Below are 25,654 nucleotides of genomic sequence, written 5' to 3'. Positions count from 1 at the left end.
TTGGTTTGGATATTTTGAATTTAGCTATCTCCCACGTGGTATAACGTTGGTTGTTCTCAAGTAATGTCTCAATTTGGTCACTATCAACTTCAACTGGTCTATCCGACCATGGAGCATTACCCAGTGAGAAGTCTCCAGCACAAAACTTTGCAAACCACTTTTGACATGTTTGATCAGTCACAGCACCTTCTCCATACATGGCGCAAATCATTTTTGTGTGTGTGTTTCAGTTGCATTTTTACCTTTCTTGAAATAATAAAGCATAATATGCCAAAAATGTTGCATATTTTATTAAAATGGCTACATAAAAGTTCACCAATTTTTACCTTTTTTCAAAAAGATTTTATTTGTTTATTTATTTTCAGAGTGGGGGGATGGGAAGGAGAAAGGGAAGGAGAGAAACATCAATGTGTGGTTGCCTCTCACACGCCAACACTGAGGACCTGGTCCACAACCCAGGCATGTGCCTTGACTGGGAACTGAACTGGCGAGCCTTTGGTTTGCAAGCCTGTGCTCAATCCATTGAACTACCTCAGCCAGGGCAATGAGTTTTTGTTTTTTTTAATGCACACATATGACAGCTGTCATAACACAATTTAACAAAAATATTTCAAATGAAGTTAAAGACTGCTAAGCACTACCAGAACCATCCTACAGAAAAGAACCAAATGAACCTCTTGGTCAACCCAATATTATAACTATTTTGTAAAATATGGGCAATGACATATTGTATAAATATTACATAATAGTAAAAGTCAAGACATAAAATTATATATGTCCCATGATCTCAACTATGTAAAAATTCATAGATTAAGACTAGAAAGATATAGGCAAAAATGTTTATTGACAGTGAATGATTATTTTTATGCATTCAACTGTTGTATCATTTCAAATTTTCTATAAATTCTACTATTGTGTCTTTTCAAATTTGCTATAATGAGTGGGTACTACTTTTGCATTTGAAATTGTTACTAAGATTAATAAATGACCCCTTTGGAAATGGAGGGCAAAGGGCCCTGGGCCTTGAGACTGGTGTCATGGCCAAACCTTGAAGGAAGTATAATGTCTGGATATTGTTTAGAGACAAGGCAGAAAGAAAGGGAGGAGGGGTGCAGGGGTCTCAAGGGCTTGGCTGGTGGCAGTGAGGGGTGAAGGGTGACCACCTGTTAAGGAGGGGAGTTTGGCTTTGGTCTAAAAGATCTGGTTAGCAAATTTTTAGGAAAAAAACAGTTTAAGTATTTACATGCTTCTAAATAAATCTCTTTAGAAAAAGGGGTAGAATAGGCACTGTTGGTTGCTCACCCAATATCCACTCCATTTTCCATTTTCAGGCTGAACTCCAACATTGTGCTGGTAAACTCTCCTCACCAACCCAGCTGAATCTGTGAGGTAAAGAAAGCATACCCCAGCCCCAGCTGTGGATGGGAAGGGGGAGGGGTGGTTCTGACTAGTCTAAAGCACTTAGTACAAACCCATTCTACTTCTCTCAATACATCTTTGCAGAAGCACAATTTGAGCTCCTGCAATCACAGAGTTTATAATGCCCTACAGTCAATAAATGCTCCATAAAAGTTGATGAATGAAATAATCAACACTTGGCATTTCCCTAGCAATTGTTATTGGTCTAGAATTGGAAACATGCCCTAGCTCAATTTGATGAAGCTAAAGAGAAGAACTTTTATGGGCAAATGAAAGATTCTCTTTGTTCTCCAGACTTTGAACAAATAAGCCTACTTTCCCGTTGCTGCTGGCTGCCATTTTGCCACCTTGAGACACTGGCCTGAGAACAAAGCCCTCAGAGAGGAGAACAGAGCTGAGGGAAACTCCGAGAGATGGAGCCAGAACTTACCCTATCTCTGTACTTTCAATTATGTGAATGAAAACATTTCCTGTTTGTTTAGGGCCCTTTGCATTGGGATTCTAATGTACAGTGCAACAAGAGTCCAAATAATTGATTTTTAAAAGAATTTGTTTATTTTTAGAGAGAGAGGAAGGGAAGGAGTAAGAGGGAGAGAGATATCAATGTGTGGTTGCTTCTTGCATGACTCCAACTGGGGATCTGGCCTGCAACCCAGGCATATGCCCTGACTGGGAATCAAACCAGTGATCCTCTGGTTTACTGGCCCATGCTCAATCCACTGAGCTACACCAACCAGGGCCAAAGAATTGATTTTTAATGGAAACTTCAACAAATTTAGAATATCTAGATTTAATTACTGAGAGCTGTGCTAAGCACTAAAGTTAAAGTGGTTCAATACCAAGTGCATATTTTTTTCTAGAGAAGAAGCTAGCTGTTCATTAGATTGACAGGATGAGACAGACTAATATTGTTTTGGTTCTAGAAAGGGTGAAAAAATGGCTATGTAATTGGGGTAAATATGTGGCAAGTAGGAACCTACCCTCTTGGACTAGGGTGTGCTCTAATCAGAATGAGATACTTTATGTTGCAATAACAAATAAGCCCAACAACAAAGGCTTATTTATTGCTGTGCTACACGTCTAACATGGGTGGGGCAGGGCTCTGCTCATTGTAGCTCTTAGGACCTAGGTTGATGGGGCAGTCACAGTATCAAATGTTTCTGGTCTTTTTGTTGGAAGAAAACACAGATCCCTGGGGTATGTCACACAGGTAATTAAATGCTTCCACCCAGAAGTGACATGCAGAGCCAGCTTCATAGAAATGTGATCTGGCCCTGACCACTGTGGCTCAGTTGACTGGGTGTTGTCCTGCAAAGTGAAAGATAGCTGGTTCAATTCCCAGCCAGGGCACATGCCTGGGTTGTGGGTTTGGTCCCCAGTTGGGTGTGTATGACAGGCAACCACTCAATGTTTCTCTTTCATATCGATGTTTCTCTCCCCCTCTCTCTATCCCTTCCTTTCCCTCTCTCTAACAAAGAAAAAAAGAAAGAAGAAATGCAGTCAGTGCATTTGAACAAAGCCCCAAGCTCAGAACTCTATAGTTGGTTTAATGCTCTGCTATTGTCATTTTGAAATTACTAGTAATTTTTAACCAAGTGACCTCCTTCCCCATTTTCATTTTGCACTGGACCCTGTAAATTAGGTAGCCAGCGCTGGTAATAAGTGTCACACTATCTTATTGGCCAGAGCTGATCACATGGCCCAGCCCCTACCACAAGGGGGCAGGGAAGTGTAATTTTATTTTGTTCCAAAAAGAGAATCAGAACACTTATTGGACAGCATGGAAGATGACCACAGAGTGTCTGATACTAGTCTTGTTTTTTTCAGGCTGAGGGAAGACTTCCTCCTGATATGCAGAGCTCTGGGTAATGAAACAACTTATTTGCAAAAGGGTCCTAGGAACTTATGTGAGAAAAAGGACAAAGATTTCAACTTCTGTTTCTGGAGATTCAAAGTTAAGGACTCTGTTGGTGTGGCCCAAACCCAGGGTCTGGGAAGAGGAAAGAGGTTTAAGAAGCAGAATTAACTAGGCTGAAGACGCTGCTCAACATGAAGACCAAGGGGCCACTTTGCTGTGGCCCAAAGTACATGCATGGAGCTGAGAGACCCCTGCCACAGTGGTCAGCTGTGGTGATATGATGAGTGAGCCTGGGCTCTAAACCAACAGAGCTGCATCCTCAGATCTCAAATGGGGCCATCTCTGCATCTGGACCAGGGAAGTCCATCAGTTGTGGACAAAGATGCATAGGCCCAGTTTTGGACATTGACAAAAAAAATGAGAAATAATTGCTCCAGAAATTGGTGGGACTTTAATTCTCTCTCTGATTGGCATTTGGAAGCAAGAATGATCCTTCTTCAAAGTGATTTACACTCCAAGGTTCTTAGAAAATTTGCAAGGGAGAGCCTGTTTGGGAGAAAGATGTTGGACTTCTACTAATATGACTTGAATGAGTAATTAAGGCAATGTGCTCTGTGTCATATCCTGAGCTGGAGCAGCAGCTCATGTAGTACAGTGCAGCTGAGCCAGAGAACTGTGCTCATGCAAAGCTTTCTGAAAGACTTCTGTCAGCTTAAGAGGAACATCTCCCCAGTCTTTGGCATAGCCTAGCTGAGTGCCAGTGAGACCACAGAGCAAGTCCACTGAATTTGGCTGTAGAGCAGCTGCCATGGAGTGAGGGCAGTGCAGGTTCCTGGGGTCTGGACTCAGACAGAGGGTGGGGGCTGGGAGAAGCTGTGTCTCAGAAGACCTGCTTGGAATCATGGCATACACTTGGGCACATGAAAGAGGACTGTGGGACCACTTCTGTTCTTCACTTGTTCACATTAAGGTCAAGGTTTCTTTGGTTTCTATAGGGAGTCTGCTGGAAGACAGAGGCATGGTAAAGTGGAAAGGATCCAGTGCCGTGAGCTTGACAGAATGAGCATTTCCCCTGCTCTGGAGGCAGTTGGTGGCCTGTCCGGATTCCCTTTACTAGTAAGAAGTGCCATTTTTCCATTGCTGTGCAGCGGTTGTTTTGGCTGTTAAAGGCTCACAAGGACTACTTTCAAGAATTGCCCTCAGCTGGATGTGATCTGCCTCAACAGGGATTTTATATGTCCTCTGCTGGGGAAGGGTAGCATTCATCCAACGACTGACATGAGGGTACCAAGGACTGGCCCTCTTGTCTCAAGGTGGGTCCACTCTATAGTGCCATTCATGCCCAGGGCTTTCTTAGACTCCAGGTGAGACCAAATTTTGCTCAGCAATGTCCTCTCTCTGTATTCTTCTCTCATGCCAATTCTCCTGAGATCTCTCCTCCAATAGATAATGTGCATCCAATCTCTGTCTTGGATGCTGATTCCAGAGAGAGCACCCTTTCTCCTGTGTGCTAAGAGAAGTGTGTGGTTAAGAAAGGACAAAGGCTCCTGGGCAATGGGAAGGGGAGATGGAAGAGGGAGATATGGTTCTTCATGGACAGAAACAAGCTCCCCAAAGACTAAAGCTGAAAGTCTCTGATAAAGGTCTCTGTGCAAGTCCAAGGGGTCACAAACAACAACTCACGGTTGGAGGGGCTACAGTCAGCTCTCAAAGAAGGCATGTGAGCTGGGTTCTGAGCTGGGATTGTGTCCTATGCAAGTCAGTGTGGTTTGGGAACATACCTAGTCACAGATTTTTGACTTTGTACTTTTTGCCCTCCTTCCCACTCTCTCTTTCCTGATTCTTTCCTCACCTCTAGAACTTCCTGTCCATTTTGGGTAGCGGGGGTTCCATAAAGGGAGAAACTGCTGAGGTTATTCTTGCTCAGAGAGAGACTGCATTGGACACTGACTTTTGACCTGTGGCCTCTCACCCCAATCCAGCTACAGAAGCCACTAAAAGCAGCTGTGCTTGGAGAACTTTTCACTGGAAGTATCCTGCATGGCCTCAATTCCTTATGGTTCTGCCCATTCCTCATTCATGTCCCTCTTCTCCGAGTCTCTCTGTCTCTGAAATCTCCTGGTCTTGTCTTTTGGATTTCTGGATTCCCTTTACAAGGCTCCTGACAGCTGTGTGACCATGTCTATAGTTCTTTCCTACTTAAAATCTTTCACTGGTGTCCCATGGACCTTCTAAGGTCTTCCGATTGGCTTGAAAGACCCTACTTGATCTACCTCTTCCTGTCTCTATAGAACCCTTCCCCCATCCCACCTGACCTGTCTCACCTCCTGCCTTGGCCCTGCATATCACACAGCTATGTTTCTCAAATTACTCCTCATCCATCTGTGCCCTTCCTTCTGCTGTTCCTTCCCCTAAGATTGCTTCTCTTCCTGAGCTTTGATGAGTGATCCAAGCTACTTTTTCTCTCTGAATTTTGTGTCATCCTTAGGATAGCGGCTTACATTCCTGCTTTGGGCTCTTTCCCACCCACCTTCCCCTCCATCATTCACTATTGACTTTTAACTGGTAACAGCACTAGTGTACTGCACTTTTAGACTACACAGATAGACTATAAGCTCCTTGGGGACAGGGGCATGTCCAGGGACTTTTGGGATCTGTGGTGTCCTGCACAGTGCACAGTGCCTGGCACAAAGCACTTAAGATACTGCACTGGGTTCATCACCCATGCCAACTTTCTTCGAGTCCCCTTTTAGGAGGGGCTGGGAAAGTAAAATTCACATTTCCTGGACCCTTAAAGCTAAGCATCAAACAAGATTGAGACTGAGGCCAACTTTATGCTGCTTGCACTGGTTCTGCTGGAGAGCAGGCTTTGGCCATGGAGACACTGGGCTTTCCTGTAGTGCATTCCAGTGGCTAGTCACTAATTTCAGGGTGTTGAGAGTCAGAGATCAGATCTCCATGTTTTGTTGGTGGAGGTTTAGAGAGTGTGGCCTTACTCTAACAAGTGGTTGCACAGGGGATCTGGGACCCCTGTCACCAATGAAGTGATGTGTCTCTCTGCAAGAGGCACAGGAAACAGCTTACCTGCTATCTAGTTCTGTTGTGCTGACTTGTGTGTCATGGCTCTTTCAACTGTCCCCCCAATTTCTCAGTGCCTAGTTGCTTATATTAAATCTGTTTTTGCATAATATGGTTCAAGTAGTTTCCATTTTTTACAACTGATCCCTGGCTAATAGGTACACTTGCTGAACTGAAAGGTCAACTGGTTCTCATCTGATGGGTTCATCTGACCACAAGGATACTGAAGCCCAGAGAGAGAATCAAATTTCAACGGTAGAGTCAGGACTGGAACCCAGGCCTCTTGCTTGTTAATCTAGTGCTCTTTCTCTTGCACCAAAGTGGCTTCTGCCTTTACTGCCATCACCCTTCCCTGCTTTATTCTCTAAAATGAATCTCTCCTTTCAACTGGGGGGATTGGACTGTTGTTTTAAATATTCATATATTATCTATAAAATATTTTAATTTTGCTATAAACTGCTTGCTCTAGAGTTTTTTCTTAGGGTTTGCTTTGGGGAAATCCAAATAAGATTGAAGGGCTCTTCCCTGTCAACAGGATGGCAAGTCCAAGGAAAGGCTACAGGCCCTGGAGAGGGTTGTTTAGGGAGCAGATTTGCAAGGGAGTTGTAGACAGAGGGTCCTTGCCAGAGTTCACTAAACTTGTCCCTGGGATGGGCCACATGTGGAACCCATGTGCCCCACAAGGGTTGTCCCTCCAATGCTTCTGCCAACTGAGACCCTTGCTTTAGGCCTCAAAGTGGGCTCCAAAAAGTAGACTAGTTTAGTAAAGCCTCTAATGTCAAATATGATGCTCTTGTTTTCGTTACATGAAAGAGGAATGAAACAATAAGTCCTTCAGAAAATGGAATAACTACCTTGAATTTACTGTTTGAGTCCATCCAACTTACAAACTATAAGGTTTGTTATAAGGAGTTCTACATGCGTTTTTCCAGGCCTAAAAACCTCTTGAAAACTAGCACAGAATCTATGGTCTCTTTGTCCTCACAGAGCAATGACGTGTGGTTGAGGGCCCCAGGGGACACAGAAAGATGATAGTGGCCCACAGCCTGCGCCTCCATCATCACTCAGCCCCAGGCAGTTTTCTGTTTTTTCTTTTTGTAATAATCTCCAGAGAAATGATAAGGAGTTTTAAAAATAAATGCCAGTGGGGCAGCCTGCAGTATCTTACTCCCTGGCACCTCGTAGTTCCTATCCTTGGCTCTCAGCACACGGCAGGACACAAGGCCCAGTCCCCAGGGCCCTGTTCTCCAGCCTCCTCAGCCACCTTGGGCCTGAGACCTCTGCCCTAAGGTCCAGCCTGGCCAAGAGTGGTCAACAGAGCAGAGGGACTCAGAGTGACCCGTATACTTGGAGATAAGGCCACAGTTTGTTGATTCAGGGGCTTGGTTATGCTCTAAATAAACTTTCCTGCTTCAAAAACTTTTCTTTCAACTGGAACTGAGTGTTTCCCTGTTACTCTCCCAGGGGAGAAGCTTGTGTTTTGCTTTTCATAAATTTCTTTAAACTGTTCCCACACTCACACCCACCAGATAGCAAGCTCCTTTGACCCTTCCTAGATTGGCCATGGAGGGTGGTACTTGGGCTGTGATGGAAGTCACACATTCTCTAGGAGTCTCATGGGATTCAGTGGGGGTGAGGGAGGGGAAGGGCGTTGTTGCTACAACAACCCTGTAGTGAATGCTATTGATGACCAGGCCACAGGATCCATCCCCAGTAGCTGCAGGCATTGGCTACTAACAGCTCACCCCTGGGACCTTCTCGGGGACACTGACTGTGGTTGATGGGATCTGCCTTGTGGAAGAAGCCTGGGAGAGTATAAGCATACCTGGGGGCATTATTTAGTCAATGACTTAATGATTTGGGGACATAGCAGTTCAGCCTCATTGCTTTTGGGAGGGACAACTTTGCCATGCCATTCATGCCTCAGAGCTCCACACGGGATCAGGCTGGTGGTAGAATCCAGCTAAAAACATGTCCTTGCCCAGCTCCTTTCCCTGTCCTGCCCTGCCCTGCATTCCTTACTCCCTTTCACCCCAAAACCCCTACTCCCCCTATTAATGCATGTACATCTGACTCCCTGTCTCAGCCTCTGCTTCTGAGAAACCTGACCCAAGACAAATCCTACATAGTATGAGCCTGAAGTCACAGTTTGTAAAACTATGTAGTCAGAGCTGGATCCCTGATCTCCAAATTTATCACTCATACCAGTTCAACTCCTTCTCCCCATTTCTGGGTATGGGGCCTGAGCAATATTTCTAGTCTTTGTTGCTTTCAAGCTCGCCAAATGGGAAACATTAAATAGCCATATTCCTAGCAGGACCCTAGGTACTTGCTAACTTTTTCTTCTCTTGTGACTCACAGAATCCCAGGAACGGACTCAAATCCCACTGGATGTGAGTGCTCCCTGCAGAGTTGCTGAGCAGGTCCTATGGCTTTTGGGATCCAGGAGACTGGCAGGACTGAGGCCACTAGAAATTAGGTTTGCAGCTGGAGGGGTCTGGGGTGGGGTGGGGTCTGGTCTGTTGATGTCTGCTTCCCATCTGGTGTCTGTCCTGACATCCTGGCTATGAACACAGGGGGAAAAGGCTGTTTCTGAGTTCACAGCTCATATGGCCTCATAATGTGGGGCTGGGTGCTTTACGGGTGTTAACCTGTTTAATCCTTATACCATTTCACAGATGAGGAAACTGGGGCAGAGAGGCATGTGCTTTGGTCACATTTGCCTAGCTGGCAAGTGGCTCAGCAGAGACTCAAGCACAGGGGCCTCTGTGTAAAGTATAGATGCCATCTTTAGTAGTTCTTCCTATCCAGTCCTTTGTGGAGGGCCCAGGACACATGCCCTGCTGCCCTCACTCTGAGGAATTGCTGATGAGGGCAAGGCTCTGAACATCCAGGGGGGACTGGGCTGCATGTTTCCCAGACATGCCTCTGGGAAGTGTTGCCCTTTGATCTGGGGAGGTGGGCCCCCTGACCTTGTTCAGTGTTTTAGAGCAGAGCTTCTCAAACTATTTGTGGCAAAGGACCAGGTTTTGAATTTTCCAATCTGTTGTAGGTCGATGTTTTTGTAAAATAAAATGCAGATGAATTACTGGAAAAATAAAATGTAAAAAAAAAAAGCACAGCATAAAGGCTGAATGTTTTTTATTAGATTCAAAAGACATAAAATTAGGTGGTCAAATTGCTATAAAGTTCCTAAATGCTCACTCAGTTTCTATGCTAACTTTGTCATGGGCTCATGACAAATGGCTCTCAGGCTGACGCTGCTTTGCAGATCTCATTTGGAACATATCTGCTCTAGGAAACCTTTCCATTCCTCACCTGCATTGTGCCACAGAAGCCTGCCCACCAGGACTTTCCATATTGTTACCTTTCTTACCCCCAAGCCATACTCAGGGGAAGCAGGGTCTCAGATTTGCCTCTTGAAGTGGCCTTAGCCCACTTCTGTGCCCTGCGAGGGCATCTTCTTTGGGTCTGTCCTCCCAAGGTTAGACCATGCCATAGGTCAGCATCTCTAAGGAAGAGTGGAGGTGATCATGGACAGAGCTTGAACTTGGAGGTTCTGTCATCCACATGTGTGCATGCGAGGTTCCACGTGGTGCAGGGTGTTGTAAGAAAGGTGTGGGATGCCAGTGGGGGCCTCCCTTTGTACTCTTGTTTCCAAATATTAGGGGTAGACCTGCCTCTGGGCTTACAGTGTTTCCTGCTAGGCTGTGACTAATGGAGAGCACAGAGCAGGGGGCCGAGAACCTGGGCCTCATCCCCACACTGTGGCAACCTACTTCTTGTGGCAGCTGCTGGCCAGCCCTTACAGCCAGCCACATCCCCATTTCTCTGAGCTCTCACAGAGCCTCATTCCCTCTCATGCAGCACTTGGCTGAGACTCTTCGGTGCTCCTGATCACTGTCTTGTGTGCTCTCTCAGGGGCTCACCCAGCAGTTGCCTGAGGCTTCTAGAGGTGAGGACAACTTCTCCTACATCCTTCTTGCTCTGGAACAAGCCTGGGGTTACATGCACAACCTGTGGAAGTTCTTCAGTCTCTCTGACTCTGGTTTTGAACTGAAACCCCCAAGCATCCCAGGATCTGAGGTTTTTGGTGTGTGTCCACTTCTACAGGATGGATGCTCCCTGAGGGTGGAGACCACAGGGTCCACCTTGGCAAGGCCCACTACTTCATTTACCAGTAATTCCAGCTGGGTTTTCAATTCCACATATAGTTGAAGTTGACCTTCTGGAGCCCATACACAGATGCACACACATAATTTATATATACTTACCCACACATATTTATACACACACACTCATGCTCACTCACAAACACTCACAAATTCACATATATTTTTGTGTGCTCAGTTGTATAACAAGTGTATAACCATAGGTGTATCTGTGTTACCTCCATCTGGTCCTGATGGGGCTCAGCAGATGGAAACATCAGGGTTCCCAGATGCTGTCTTGCCACCTGAGAGGCTGAACTACTGCAGTAATTTCCAGCGTCTGTTTGCTGGCTTTTTTTGATAATATGAACTATGTTCATTTCTCAGGGCTATAAGCTGTATCAGACATCCTGGCCTTTTGGGGACAGTGACAGGTAAGTGAACACTGGGGCATGGCTTGTGTACTCTCAAGAGTAGGCCGGCAGCCTGGGACATCTTTGAGGTTGGGAATTGGAGGGATCCTTGAAGGTTGTGACCTTTGAACCTCAGCATGATTTTCCACATGTCCATGCCAGCTTGAGCAAGCATAGAGCATCAGGGCAACCCCTGGCCAGCCAGCAAGGGAGATGTGAAATACTCCGCCATTGACTTCCTGAGGCAGCAACCCAAACTCCTCAGATTCTTTGGAAAAGATCAAATTGGTAACGAATGTGAAAGTACTTTGCAAACTGTAAAGTGCTGAGCATTGTGAGAGAATAGGTCATTTTTAAGACCACAGTGGGAGATTTCCTGTCTTCTCAGCAAGTAGCAGTTGTGTGTTCTGCCTGGGCCCTTCACAGACCAGGCCAGCCAGGGGCATCTCTTGGACAGTCAGCAAGATGCTGGGTGCTCATCCTGAGGCTTGGCTGTGTGTGGTCTACAAGGAAAACAAAAGCCACAGGACTTTCTCCTGGGAACTCCCATCCAGGAAAAGAGTAGTAAAAGGCTTCCTGCATAGTTATAGGCAGGTCTCTAATGCCAGTGGTCATGTGGGGAAGAAATGGCCTCCTCTTGGGCTACTCTGCTTCCCACAGACCCCTGCAGCAGCTCAGCACTAAGAGAACCAGCAGGGATTGTGCTTAGACAGTGGTGGTTATAGGTGAAGATTATGGTTTTGATTCAAGTCGGCAACCAAATTCAGGAGATGCAATTGTCTTATGTTCACTGTGGTTACTTAGTACGATGGTTAATTCTATACATCAATTTGGCTGGGCCATGGTGCCCAGATATTTGACTGAACATTATTCTGAGTGTTTCAGTGAAAGTGTTTTTTTTGATGAGATTAACATTTAGATCAGTGGACTTTGGGTAAAGCACATTGCTGTCCATGTGGGTGGGCCTCATCCAATCACTCGAAGGCCTTAATAGAACAAAGACTGACCTCCCCTGAGCGAGAAGAAATTCTGCCAGCAGACTGCCTTTGGAGTCGAACTGTAGCTACTCCCCGAGTCTCCAGCCTGCTGACCTCCCACCTCTGCTTTTGGACTCCCCATTCCTCTATAATCACATGAGCCAATTCCTTAAAATCTCTCTCTCTCTCTGTCTCTTTCTTTATGGAAGAATAGAGGAAAGGAGATACAGGATACTCAACTTTTCCTTATCCAGAGGGTCATCAGCTCCCCAAGGACACAGCTTCTTTGGCCTCCTCAGTGTTTCCACATGGGGTGTGCATGGGCTGCCACAGTGGGGAGCCAAGGTGCTTGCGGGTCACCTTGACACAGAAACCACAGCTTTTGCTTTCCATGAGCTTTTTCTGCTGTGTGAGTCAGGTGGGCCCAGGGCCTGCAAAGCTACTTGCAATGTTTCATATTTATTGTGTAGTTCCCAGGAAACAGGCAGTGAAAAGAGGGAGGCTGAGGTCATTCCCAGGCAGGCCCACATCAGCCCAGATCTGATGTTAACTGTTTGCACACACAGATGCAATCCTTGTCGCTTGTAGTTCTTGCTGTTTCTGAGCCTCCACTCATTATGATTCACGGGTGAAGGCAGAACCCAGAGGAAGACAAGGAGTCAGTATTTAGCTTTTCATATTCCATACAAGCTCTCAAGAAAACCTTTTCAGAGTGAGAGTTGTGGAAGGCAAGGATTTGTGCTTGCCAGAGCAGAGCTTTGTTGAGACACAAAAGGGCTTTTTGAATTCCCCAAAACTTCTCTTTAAATATTGGGAAAGCTCAATGCTATGGCATGGGGCCCTACAAGTCCTATGCCACATGGTGGGGATGAAGGGGACGGGAACCCTTTCTAGGCTCAGGAAAAGGAGCTATGGGGTGGGGGGAGGAATAAGAACTGGAGAGTTGAGATCCACTCCCTGGCCTCTTTCTAAGTAAAAATCCGTGGAGTGGGGTAATGTACAGCTGCAGAGACAGGCTTGGAAACTCCAGACAAAGGGGAGCACCCTGATGCCTGCCTGGAGAGGAGGCAGGGCCTTCCTTGGAGAGTGGCCTGCACCACCAGGAGAGGCCTGTAGAAACAGTGATGAGGATCAGTTATACTGAGAGGCCCTAAGATTTCCTTGCCTGACTGTCACCCAGCCTCCCCTGGGCCCTTGTGAGGCTTGGAGGAAATCCAGGAACATGCCTGGGGCCTCTAGAGAGTGGCAGAGAAGGGACTGAGAGGCAGCATGCCAGCCAAGAGGCCATTGTGATGGCAGGCAAGGTGACTCTCCAACATCATCCCCGATGAAGCTGAGGAGTAGGCCACCCAGTGTCAGGATCTGGGTTGAATGAATAGTCGAGCCTCCTCCAAGGGTCTGTAGCCCCGACGACAGCTAAGACAGCTGCTCAGACCCAGTAGCAGGGCCCAGCTCCTTCTGAGAGGAACTGAGTTTGGGGTTAGCAGCTGTGTCCCACTTATTGGTCTGGCATCTAGACTGGCCTCCCCTCACTGTACTAATTTACCATAAGTCCCTGGAGTCAGCACCAATTCCCCAGGATGTGAGAACAGCCTAACAGCCCATGAGGGTTTTTTTTTTCTTCTTCTCAGGAACAAATTAAGTTAATGAGCAGACGCTGGCCATTCATCTCTTGGAGGCCGCCCGGGGTGGGAGGCCACGGTGCTGTCATGAGCAGCATCAGTATTGTGCTGGTTCTCCTCCCAGGTTAAAATAACAGATTCTTTCATCTCTGCCCTAGAGCTGGGAAGGAGGCAGCACTGCTGTGGTAGACAGACCACCCGCAAAGTTCTCAAAGACTCCAGTGGGATGAAGAAAAGTTAAACAATTTTGGCTTCATGACAAGTTAGTAAGAGGAGTCTACCTGCTCCCAGCAGTGGGAGGCATTCATTGTCCACATCCATGCTGTCCTCCCTGGAGCAGGGTAGGAAGGGGCTCCAGATCCCCCAGGCCCTCTCTCAGTTTTGATTTCTTCCATGGCCATGGTCATGGAGGCAAGGCTTGTGTCATGGTGCCCCACCTCTGGGGGTAGCCTCTTTGGCCATCTCCTCCCCTGGATGGGTTAACCAGAGCAGGAAGAACCCGGTAAAGAACTGGGGGGAAGAGGAGGCCCAGGACCCAGTGCTGAACACCGTGAGTGCACTTCTAGTGGCTCTGGTTATATACTAAGGGGGGAGTTGGAAGGCTCTGGAAGCTTATTGGGGGGAGGTCATGTGGGGTTCAGAGTGTCTATGTTCTCAGAGTAATAGTTGGGCTATGGAGTAAGAATTGGGCTTCTTGGAGAGAGGCTAGAGATAAGGACTAGAGTGTGAATAATTTAGTTGGGAGGTGAAGGGAACTCCAATAGTCAGGGAGAGGAAGGCGGCCAATAAAGACAGTGCCACTGAGTCATTTCCCATGTGGGCATCTGGGGCTCAGTCCTGGCGGTGAACTCTGGAGGTTGTGTAGGACGTGCACCTCAGACTTTCCCCACCCGCGTGGTGAGGGTATGTATCTACCACTCCTGTCAATTATGGGCAGAGGGCTGCTGTTGGAATAATTAACTTTCAAGTGCTTCTGGCTTGGCCTATGTGTAGACTGAGTGGGCTCCCACAGCCAGAAAAGCCTGCAGTTAGTGAATGACAGATGTTTCAGGAAGCCACCTTCAGTGTGGAGAGGTGGGTTAGTGCTGAGAAATAGCTGCTTCATTACCCGAGGTAGCTCTTTAGCTGAATGCCCCTTTTTGGGACTTGCTCTCCCATTGTCTCTGTCTCTCTGTGTCTGGACCTTGCTCTCCTTGGAGATCTTCCTCCTACACTCCCAGCCACAAACCACATTTTCTGGGCTGGTTTTTGGCTGAGTTTCACCTATCAGCTCCCTGGGTCCCTCCTCTTCTGTGTTAACAGCAGGAGCTAGACCAAGGAGAGGTCTGAAACTCAAGCTGCAGGAGATCTTCTTTATGAACAAGCTCTTATCTACTCAGAATAATTTCGACTGCTCTTACACCTGCCATGGCCATCCATTTTCTTCAGGACAATACCTCCTTCTCTTATTCTGGCACCTTCATTCTAACCCTATTGCCTCACTTCAGGTTCATGTTTCAGAGCTCTTTATGTCCCATTCCAAACAGGCATTAAATCTGAGGTTAGCTGCCTCTGTGTTCTGCCACATGCTGTTTCCTAGCAAGGATACTTTTCCTTCCTTTTCTACCTAATATTACACCTATTGAGATGGAATCAGAAATCACATGAGCCCATGCTGAGCACTAAGGTCTGAAGGGAAGAGAGAGAGAGAGAGAGAGAGAGAGAGAGAGAGAGAGAGAGAGAGAGAGAGAGAAATGAACGATTCTTTGAGCTACACAAATTTTGGGGGGTGGGGGTGTGGACTGCCAGTCAGTTTTGCTTGACTAGACACACAAACGAAACAGCAGGAAGCCTAAGCCAGATAAGAAGGCAAACTTTTCATTAGAAAGGGTCATTCTGGCCATTGCCCTACAAACAAAAATGAGATTGGAAATTAGAAGGATGCAACAAAGCAGACAGTTGTTGAAAGTTAGCTAATACTTTCAATTTGGTGCCCAATAAAAACCTTGAATATTAATGCCAATGAACTATATACTTAAAATGGTAATATTTTATGTAGGTATATATGTTTTTACCATAAATAAGAAAGGCACAAAAGTAAAAAGAAAGGAAGTATCTCTGTATTGACAACTCCCAACAATCTGGAATAGTGTGACTGTTGGAGGTTTGGAGAGTGGATGGTTAAAGGGGAAAATTTCTGGGTGATGTTGATAAATATTCTTTACAGTTTTTCAAGACTCAGGGTTCTGGCACAAATTAGTAACCTGGATCAGACAGAAAGCAGTTTTTGAAAGACAGAAATAAGCATCTGGACAATTTTTATAAACACCCTTTCTGGCACCAGAAGGGTGAACTTGCTGCAGACATGTTTTGGCCAAAACACGAGCAGTCTAAAGAGAAGCATGCTGGGTATGAAGGCCAGGCTTGTCCTGAGTCCCGCTGGGAGGAGGAGGAAGGGGGAAAAGCTTCTTTGCTTCCTACCCAATCCTGCAGCAAAGGAACAGTCAGTTTGGTTGAGTGAGAAAGCTTGGAGAGGGTATGAATGTTGTAGAGATTGTCCAGCTTTCTTCCAATGAGAGGAAACAAGTCCCAGACTCGGGTCCTCCCAGTTGGAGGAAGGAATGCAACCCTTCAGCATAGCATTCTGTCCACAGCTGGAGGCCCTGGCTCCCCTGCTCGCCAAGGTTTTAAAAGCAAACCTGGCACCTGCTTTTAGGGATCCTGGGGTCAGATGTGGCAGAGTCCTCAGGGATCACTGGGAGTTAGAAGTGTGCTTGAAAGTATCACATGGGGATAGGAGTTTCAGCAGGGGTATATGAGGGGGGAGCCAGGAATTGCCTGCTTTTCTGAAACAAGCCCAAGCAGAGCCAGCAGTTTCTAGGCAGCTTCCAGGCAGCTGTTGTCAGTGTGAGGACCTATCCTCCCTCCAGCAATGTAGGAGGAAGCAAGACATTAAACCCACTCCTCAGCTAAAGCCTTTCTGCCCCTACAGATCAAAATAAACTGAACTCAACTCCCCATGTCATGGACTCTAATGGTCCAAATCATTCCCTGCATGATTTCTATGAATCCTAGAGGACCACCTTCTTCATGGTTCCCTTGGCTCTAGTTTCTGCATCCAAACATCAAGCCTTTATTCTGCCTCCATGTTCCAACCCAGATACACTCAGACCTTTCACTGTTCCCCCCACCCCTTTCCCCGAATTGCTGTCACACTTGTAAGTTTATTACTCCAGGAAGGTTTGAGGGGTTATGGCACATCAGCTGATCTTGAAAGCTCTTCTCTCTGCCCCTGTCTCCCTCTCCCCACTATCTCTCCCTTTCTCTCCCCTTTCCCTCTCAGGAACCAACTCCTTCCTTGTTTCAGCAGAGAGCTTTTCCTCTTGCACTCGAGCTCTGGCACTTGCTGACAGCCCTGCCCACTCGTGCTCTGCTCTACCTCAGCAGGTTTCTCCAGGCACACAGACATAATGCTCTCCCCAAGAGAACTTCTGAGAAATTCAACGTTTTCCATCTCCTTAATTAGAAACAATTTTGCCAATCTGGGAAAGGGACATTTTATTTTGAATTAGTCAAATTACCATCTGCTATTGATGGGGAGGATCAAAAAGAGAATAGAAATGATTCAACCTGCACATATTTGAGATACAGAATCCTCAAATTTTCAAAGATTTTTTTCAAAGAAGGGTTAAAATGCAGAAACCATCGAAATGTGTTTTAAACTGATGCTTCTCAAACTTCAGTGCACACACAGATCCCCTCGGGGTCTTGGTAAATGTACGTTTTAAATCAGCAGGGCTGCATTGGGGCCTAAGATTCTGCATCTGTAACAAGCTCCCAGGTTATGCTGGTGCCGCAGGTCCATGGACCCCATTTTGAATAGCAAAATCATAGAGCAATGGTTTTCAAGGTTATTGCTATTGGAATTACCTGGGGTGTTTAAAAATACTCATGCTTGGTCCCCACTCCAAGATTCTTGTGTAATGGAGAATGGCTGGTTATTGGTATTTTAAAAAGTTTACAGGTGGGTCTTATGTGTAGCAAAGGTTGAACCTTTGCCCTAGAGTGCAAGCCCTAGCTTCAAAGACATGGCTTAGGGGCGGGAAAAAGTGGGTTTGCAGTTGTTAGAGAAAAATACAAATAAATAAATAATAAAAGAATAATCTGTGCTTCATGTACTCACAACTGTAAGCCTACTTTTGCCCACCCTTATGTTTTATCTTTTCTTAATTGCAGTACTTGATACAGGTAGACAGGGGGAAGACACAGTCCCTTCCTAAAGGAGAGACCACATTGTCACGTTCCCAGCAGTCCTCAAGCATTCTGGGGAGAGCTGTGTGGGAACTCGTCTCTTTTGAATGTGGTGTGACAGTAAATGCTCTTGTAACCTAAAGCCAGCTTCAAAGGATATGCCAATCAAGAAAATGGCAAATTGAGGAAAAAGAAAAAGATTGTAAAGGATGAAGTGGTAAAATAAAAAAGGTATAAATTAATGTATAAAAAAGCAATGTTTTAGGATAATTTAGATACACCAAGAATAAATGTTTATGATTAAAAATGAAGCTAAGAGAATACTCTCAGGTTGAGTAGATGAAATAGCCAATATTTGACCTCATGGGACCTACAACAGTAGCAACTTCAGATTGCTCAAAAATAAAGTGTAATTACAAACTAGGTTTAGTGATAAAGCAAAATAAGGTTAAAGGGTAAGGATCAGCCTCAGGGGGAAGTTCCTCTGTGCAGAGTAAGAACAGTGCTTTGGGCTGGGTGCCCACCTGTCTATTACAAGCTGGGTCTCACTAAGGCCTGGGATCTAGAGTGACAGGATCCAAGACCAGAAGGTTCTCAGCACTGGCCATCTGGTGCTTGGTTGTGTGGCCTTAGATACCTGCCAGGATCCTTAACTGCTCTCAGAGAACACTGCTAGTCGCTCTTTAGGCAGCAAGTTGTTTGGTTCAACCTACTGGCAAACAGCCTACAGACTGCCACAATTCTTGTTAGAGATTTGGAGGAGGACAGTGCTGGTAGACTGGTCAAATTTGCAGATTGAATTCAATTTATTAAACATTTATTAAGTTGCCACTCTGTGCCAAGCCCTGTAGAGGGTACTGGAGACATGATAGTAAAAAGGTCAGAGAGTGGAATATTTAAGGTCTGGTGGGGTTAGGGCCTTGGAGTGGGGTGAGGGAGTGTGCTTGGGGTCTTCCAGAAGGTGACTCTGAGATGAGGTTTGGAATGTGGATCTATTGGAGATCAGGGGATCAAACTCTGAGGAAGGGCAAGAAGCAGATCTGGCACTGGGAGAATCTGGGCTGCAAGGCAGTCTCAACAAAGGCCTCAGCTGACCCTACATGGAGCTCAGAAGCGGGATGGCCCTTCACAGTTTTCTCATGTTGCAGGGAACCTTTATGTTCTCCCAATAACCAGTCATTGAATGTGGACTGTCTTCTTGGGCAAGGTAGCAATCTTCAACCAAGGATAGTTTCCAGGGAGACACAACAGGTCAGGGCAATCAGCCAGAAGTACTCTCACCAGCTGGGACAGTAAGTTCTGATGGGGAATCCGGTGTTGCTTCATAGTATTCATTACAGGTACTATCTTAGTTCACTTGTGCTGCTGTAATGAAATACCATAGACTGAGAAGCCTATAAACAACAGAATTTATTTCTTATAGTTATAAAAGTTGGAAGTCTAAGGTCAGGGCACCAGCAAATAGGGTTCTGGTGAACAAGGCTCTTTTACAGGTGGCAGGCTGCTGACTTTTCCCGGTGTCCTCACCTGGTAGGAGGGGGTGAAAGATCTGAACCTCTTTATAAGGGAACTAATCCCATTCACGACAACTCTGTTCTCAGGACCTGATCACCTCCCCGAAGTCCCACTTCTAATATCATCACCTTGGGGTTAGGATTGTAACATATAAATTCTTTTTTGATGGGGGGACACAAACATTCAAAGCATAGCAGATAGTGATGAAAAAATATGTCTGGATGTGGTCATTCTGTGCAAGAGGCTAAATGTAAAGTGAATCAATAAATGATGGTTAGCTGACTGGATCATCCTTGCTGGTAATCAGTGAAGCACCTGTAAAACTAACTCATCTCTGCCAAGACAGACATGATGCATTTATTCACAGTGAAAAGAGCACAGTCTGGACTTGGGTGACATGTGGCAAATACCTGATGCATCGCTATCTCAATGGGCACCCCCGCATTGAGAGTGCCCTGCCGAAAAAGCAAGGATAGGCAAAGTTTGGAGACCAGGCGGGTCTTTGCCATAGCAGAAGAGTCAATGGCTCCTTGGTACAGAGGAGAAAAGACTCTGGGGAGAGGGCACGGAAGCCATCTTAAAGTGGATCTGGGAGGAAGCCAGAACCAACCTCAATGGGAGAAAGCTTTTATGTCCATACCAGGCAATAGTTTCTAGGGTAAAACTTGTTAGAAAGGAAGTGGGGTGAACTTCTCTTCCCTGGAGATGCCTTAAGAGAGGTAACATGATCAGAAAGAAAATTTGATAACGAAATAGGGAGACATTTCTAGGTGAAATTTACCTTGACCTACCTGGTAGTTGGAGACTATGATGTGATAAAGGAATGATAAGAAAATATTTTTATAGATTTTCTGGTAACTATGACAGAAAAAGAAACTGGAGTGGGTTTGGGAGAGTTTCTGTAGAAGATAGTCAGGGGGATCAAAAGGGAAAGAGTTTGAAATATAGATACAAGGGAGTGAACTAATCCCACATGTCTATGACAGTTTTGGGCACAACACCTGTATCTCCTGAGGATTTAAGAAATCACCCATGAAAGGAGATGTGAGGGAGAAGTTTTTAATTTTCTTTGTTCGGTGACCCAATTGATAGTCTGGTGAAGCCTAAGGACTTATCTGAGTATAATGTTTTTTACAGGCATGAAACAAATACTTAAATTACAAATACAGTTATCAAATATTAGAAAAACAAATTTGTGATGTAGTATGACACATTAAAGAACCACATCTAGCAGCAAATCTAATAACTAGCATATTTTGTAGTATTGCTGAATGCAGATGATATCTCCAAAGATGTCTACACACATCATGTGATTAAAAAAGTGTGATTTCTTTGGTGACAACTCATAGGCTTTGTTAATATGACTGTGGTTTATTACTTACATTCATAATTAAAGGGTTGCTAAATGTTAGTTAACTAGATATTAGTTTAAACATTAGTTTATTTTTCCCACCCAGGTTCAAGGATCCCCTAAATACTATTCACATTCTGTCTGAGGACCCCAGGTTAAGGATCACTGGAGTGAAGACAGTAGGGAGTCAGCAGCCACCGAGGCTAAGGACCACTTATTGGGTCAGATGTCAAAGATAAGAGTCTGGGGAGAGTCCCTGATATTCCCCACCTTCCATAATTCTAATCCTTTGTTCTGGCATTCAAGGCACTTGCCTTTTAATCCAACATGAAACCATCACCCCTATAAGGATAAAGACAGTAAATAAAATTTCTCGAGTTAATTTATTTTCCTGTCATTTACTACTATTATTGACCTGCAAAACTGGGAAGATTTCTCAAAATGAAGGGTTAAAAGCTTCGGGCAAGGATGGAGTTAGGACTGAGGTCTGGAATATGAGGTCTGGAGTTAGGACTGAGGCTTGTGGGGGGCAGTGTGTACCCAAGGCACATGTCTATCACCTTTACCCAACACGTGTTGTTCATTCTTCAAGAGAAAAATGTTTTCCAAACATAGGAACTCTTGAGATTTGGTCAAAAGTAAATGAACTGATCCCATATCTTTCCATTCTTTCCATTCTTGTGATTGTTTGCAATGTCTTTTTAAAAATTTTTAAAATTTATTGTTGGCACTATTACAGCTGTCCCTTATTTCTTCCCCTTCTAGTTGTCTGATATCAGAAAATGGCCTAATTTTACATTTGATATTTTTCAAACCTAGTGTGATAGATAAATCATTGGTTTCAATTCTCCATTTCCTGTTTTATACATTCGCCTCCATGTTAGGGCTTCATGATAGACAGTGTGTATCCTTTAACCCCTTAATTTTGAGCATAATCATGTGACTTGCTTTGGCCAATGGGATGTCAGCAGACAGGATATGAGTAGGGGTTTGAAACGTGCCTGCGCAATTAAAGTAGCAGTTTGTGCTCCTGCCTTTAGCCAGGAGAACATTTTTGGATTACTGCTGGACAGTAGAGCATATCTGTGTCTGGCCTGTCACCTGAAAATTAATGCTTATTTCATATGTCACTGTACTTGGGTGATGGTTTTTATTGAAGCATGATTCTAAAGAGAACTAACTAATATATCTAGAATTATCATACTTTCAAGGCTTTTGTGGTTTACAATAAGCTCACATTTGAATTTATCCATTGCTTAAAATTACGTGCATTAAGTTTAAAACTATGACTTTTAGTTTATTTAAGTCCAATATTTATTTTTTGTAGACTCTGACAGTTGACCATTCAGCATATTTCTGTATGTCAGACATACATAAGCTGATGAAGCTCAGAAGTAAGTAGTGGGTTGGTGGTGAGGTTAAATAGAGAAGTCTATTAGATATTAAAATCAGCAAATATATATAAAATTCCTATGAAATACAAGGTGCTTTTCTAGGGGCTAGAAATACACCAGTAAAAATCCCTGCCTTCACAGAGCTTTCCTTTTAGGAGTCATTCACTAGCTATAGGGGTCACTCCCTTCCATAGAAGAACAGTGTTGTCAGTATCAAACCATGGATTACGGGAATAAAGTGGACACAAAAACACGACTTCAGACTTTACTATATGGAAGGCACCATTTATCATGAAGGGGAAAAGTGAGGAGTGGATGAAGACCTGGGAAATGAATAGCAATGAGTTTCATTCACAATGGGGAAAAATTCTATCTTCTAAGTGGAAACCTAAAACTATAAAAGTAAAGTGAAATCAGGACAAAAAAGTTGACCTTAGGGGTTAAGAAGAGGAAAGGAAATGGACTTTAAGCTGTTATTAACAACTATAACCTCTTCCTCCTAGGTAAATCAGAGACTCTCTTCTATTGCTGACCATGCAAACATGCTCAAACACCCTCTGCTTCTTCTAGTATCTTTTTGCTTGAAAGGTTGTCAACCTGCATGATCTGTGTAAACTATCCACTCTTAGCAGTCTGGTGCTGATTTGACCTTCTTTTTCACTCATTTCTAAGACATTTGCAGAAGAAGTCAAGAACCCAGATAATCCATCAGATACGCATTTGATTGACATGGTCAAACAACTGAATATATAAAAGATTCTGGAAACAGTGATGGCTTAAACAAGTTAGAAATTTATTTCTTGCTCACATAAACATTTGGGCACGCTTTCCACAGTTGGTATGGTGCTCCATGCTATTAGGGACTTTGACTTCTGCTGTTGCTGCTCTCTTGTGGCCTTGACCTTTTGTCCAAGATGCCAGAATCCATATGCCAGGTCACAGGATAAAGAAGAGGACAAAGAAGAAGAGCAAAATATATATTACTGCTTCTCAACTTACATTCCATTGGCTGGATTTTAAACATATTGCTTCTGCTAGCCACTGGAAAGGCTGAGAAATACAGTCTTCATTTTGGGTAGCCATGTGTCCAGCTGAAAGTTAGGAGGTCTAACACAATGGAAGAAAGGGTGGATACTGGGGATGAATTAGTTGGAAAAGACTAGTCTATGCTGTAGTACTTCTCACTCAGGATCTAGGTTGATAGACACCCCACCATCTCTCAGCTGATTGACCTAGACCCCAGGACTTCCAAGACAACTGTAACAAGAAAATAGGAAGTATGAAGGAAGGGCTCTGGCTCCTAAATGCCTCAGCCCACAAGTAACATACATCATTTCTGCTCTCAGCCCCCTTGGCCAGACTAGTCATGTGGCCTCCACCTAACTAACAGGGAGCTGGGAAATATGGAGATTGATTATCATCAATACACAATAAGTATCTTTGCCATATGGGTTAAAACTGTTAAATTCAGTTTAAAAAATTGTATATGTATCTATGCATATACAATGATTGTTCCAGCCAGTGAAAGTTTGATGGAACATTTTGTCCTCCCAACTGCCTTACATGTGGCTTGGAGCCTCAGTTTACTTCCAGCCCTGACTGTGGACTTGTGCTTTTCTCTGTGTGTCCACAGTCTTGAAGAAAAGCCATGGGAGCTCATGCTAGATTTTTCCATCTGACACAGAGGAGGTCTCCTTTTAAACAACAATAAAAATAGCCTTCCATTTATGTTGCTGTTTTTTTCCCCTTTGTTTCTTCTGCTGAAGGAGCCAATTAAACAAAGTGTGTGCTTTTGGCGCCTGTGCTTTGCTCACTTTAAGATTTAATCGACCCTTTGAATGTGCAGCATAACTGCTTCATAATGTCAAGTTAATATATTGAGATCAGCTCAAACCCACCATTCCCAAGGGTGGTTTTGTTTAAAGGCGAGTCGTAATTGGATTTCTAAATAACCTCCAAGCTTTCAAGGTACCAAAATAAACATGGTCTAAATAGAAACTTGTCCAGGATTCTTTGGTAATCTTACATGTACTTTAAGAAAATAGATTATGTTTTCTTATGTTTTATGTTTTTATGTTTTAAAAAGTGAGCTGAACTCTCTTATGTCTCTTTAAAAATTAATCATCCCCCATTTCTTGAGGTACCCACAGCCAAATACCCTGGTTTACAAATCAGGTAAATCAGCAGCTGATACTTCATTGAAACAGTTTTCTTTGCTTTATAGGAAGCTGCCTTTCAGCCACCTTTAACCCCTGAGCTTTTTTATTTCTCTAGTAAATATCTTCAAGGCTACTCATTGCCTACAAAATAAAGTCCGAATTCTCTAGCCTGGAATCCAACACTCTCTATGATCTGTCTCCAACATAGTTTTCAAGGCCTATCTCCAAATACAGAACCCTTCCCCCTTTCATCCAGGCATGTGCCCTACTCACCAATCATATCCCACAGTTCACCTCTTGCAAGTGTGTTTGACACTTTCTGCTTGAGTATTTGTTGAGGAATATTTCCTTAACCTGGAATGCTCTTCATACCAGATCTGTCTTTTCCTCAACCTGGAATGCTCTTTGTACCAAATCCATATTTTAAAATACCACCCAAGTCAGTAGCCTCTTCTAGTTCCTCTCAGTTGTGTTAAATGTCACCTTTGTGTTTCATAGCACCTGGAGACATGCTTATTGTTCTACTTACTTCATCCTGTCTTGTATTAGAATAATTTCTGTCCAACTTCCACTTGAGGTCATAAGTTTCTTAAAGCAAGGAAGCATACCTTCTCTTTCTCCTTGTTTCCATGAACATTTATTGAGTACCTACTTAGTGCCTGGCACTGTGCTAGAAGCTCTGAGGATTACATGTCAAGCACAGATTAAACCCTTAAAAATCCCATAGCAGAGACTGGATGCAATACTGAAGATAGGAGATGGAGTGAAGAATGAGATTAGAGGTAGCGATAACGTGCATAATGCACATTATAGAAAGTTATAATATCTGATAGACAATATCTATGGCATGACTGGTATATGACAGAGTGTGAAAATAGTTTTAAATAAGGGGATACTGCTACCAGCCTGGGAGAAGCTTCTTGGAGGAGCCTGATCAGGAATTTAGGCATCCATGGACAAGGAGAAATGGTGTGTAAAGTAGAGGGGAACAGCATGAACAAAGGTAAGGAAGTGGAATAGTTCAGTGACAGTCAAGAGTAAGAGTAAATGGTTTTTAAAGCAAAATATTTATTAAGGGAATCATCAGGGACAGGTACAGATAAAGATAAAGATAGTTCTGGGGAAAAACCTATCCCGAGGGTCCAATAAACCTACCTTGAGGAAATCTAGGCGGGGAGCCCTATAGGCATGAAAATGTGGGCTGGAGTTCAGACAGAGGCCAGAGTTGTAGAGAGTTAATATTCGAAGAAACTGGGTTTATTTTCAAATATGGGGCATCAGTATACGGTAGCACTTTACTACTGGAATGTCTATGCATTTAATAATTGGAGCATCTAAATATTAATATTTGAAAACATCTTTATGAGGAATAATACAAGTACCATAAATTTCACTCGTTTAAAGTGCACAATTCAGTGATTTTACGTTCATTCACAAGGTTATGCAACCTTCAACACAAGTGAGTTCAGACCATGTTCATCACCTCT

Source organism: Phyllostomus discolor, chromosome 9 (assembly GCF_004126475.2).
Source record: "Phyllostomus discolor isolate MPI-MPIP mPhyDis1 chromosome 9, mPhyDis1.pri.v3, whole genome shotgun sequence".
Classification (NCBI taxonomy): Eukaryota; Metazoa; Chordata; class Mammalia; order Chiroptera; family Phyllostomidae; genus Phyllostomus; species Phyllostomus discolor.
Note: the sequence above shows the minus strand (reverse complement) of the source record.